Source organism: Monodon monoceros, unplaced genomic scaffold (assembly GCF_005190385.1).
Source record: "Monodon monoceros isolate NGI ecotype Baffin Bay Population unplaced genomic scaffold, NGI_Narwhal_1 Super_Scaffold_22, whole genome shotgun sequence".
NCBI lineage: Eukaryota > Metazoa > Chordata > Mammalia > Artiodactyla > Monodontidae > Monodon > Monodon monoceros.
In genome coordinates, this window is record NW_021703779.1 from 116,280,359 (window position 1) to 116,281,533 (window position 1,175).

General features: G+C 42.0%; 1 pseudogene; it reads right to left on the bottom strand.

The window, feature by feature from the left end:
* Window positions 1-205: 205 nt before the first annotated feature.
* Window positions 206-460, bottom strand: LOC114906315 (annotated as a pseudogene).
* Between the last annotated feature and the right edge of the window lie 715 nt (window positions 461-1,175).

The following is a 1,175-nucleotide window of genomic DNA, read 5'->3' on the forward strand; positions in this document are numbered from 1 at the left end:
CATGTTCTCTGGACTCTGAAAATTTATGTTCTTGGCTTTTGCCCATAATCAAAAAGTACTGACAAGCTGACACCAAAATAGGAGATCACTGTTGTAGACCTTACAGAATTAAACATCATTACCTTATCTTGACAGATTAACTAGAATTACACAACCAATAAGGCTTTCTGCGATACCACCCAAATTCAGGGAGTTGTGGGGATCATTAGTGTTGCTTTCTTCTACATGAACACCCTTCTGTGAGCCTGGCCTTTCCTCCCATCAGCTGGCACAACTCTGTTGAACAACCTACACAAAGCACCACCATGTGGGAATGGCTACAAACCCTGGCAATCCTGCAGCAACCTGGACATTTTCCATCCATAAAATAAGAATTTGGACTTTGAACGAGCCATTTCTTTTTATGTTTTTTCTCTTCCTCTTCCAACGATGAATGTAGTAAGTCTCTAGCTAAAGGCATGTTGATTCTTTTGCAAGCCCCGCCCACCCATCTCTCTCGCTGATATTCTAAATATATGTCTTGTGTCCAGATGGGAGGAGGGATGAGAGGGATAGGGACAAAGAAATATTTATTTGATTTACATCTTATCTTGCAGTAAAGTGACGCTGCTGGAAAATGAAATTTGACACCTCAGATTTTTCTTAAGCAGAACCTTATAAAAACAGAAAAAATAAGTCTATTTTATATGTGGTAATACTTTTGACAGAAGGTTAACTCCAGATAACAAAAGCTGAATAAATTAGGCTTCCTGTCATGTAACCCAGATGTGGTAGGCTCTCCCCTTTTTGACACAAAAGGCATCCTTGCCAACCTAGCACAGCACCAGGGGATTCGGTTTGATTGTCTCTTGCACCTGAGCGCTTGCTTGTGATGTCTTCTCCTGCTGGTAACCAGTAGAGGCACCTCCTAATAATCCAACTGTCAGGGGGACACCTTTCCAGCACCATCTTCTTCTGAGCAATATCAACCAAACTATACCATTTGCAGACCCATGACATCCCTTCCCTCCAACCTCAGCACAGCGCACACCAGATTACAAGGCGAGAATACAAAATTCTTTACTGAAGAGGGAGAGAAAGAGAGAGTAAATGGAAGTCGTGGTCTTTTGTAACCTAATCACAGAGACTCCAGTCACTTTTGCCATATACTGTTCATGAGAAGTGAGTCACTGGGA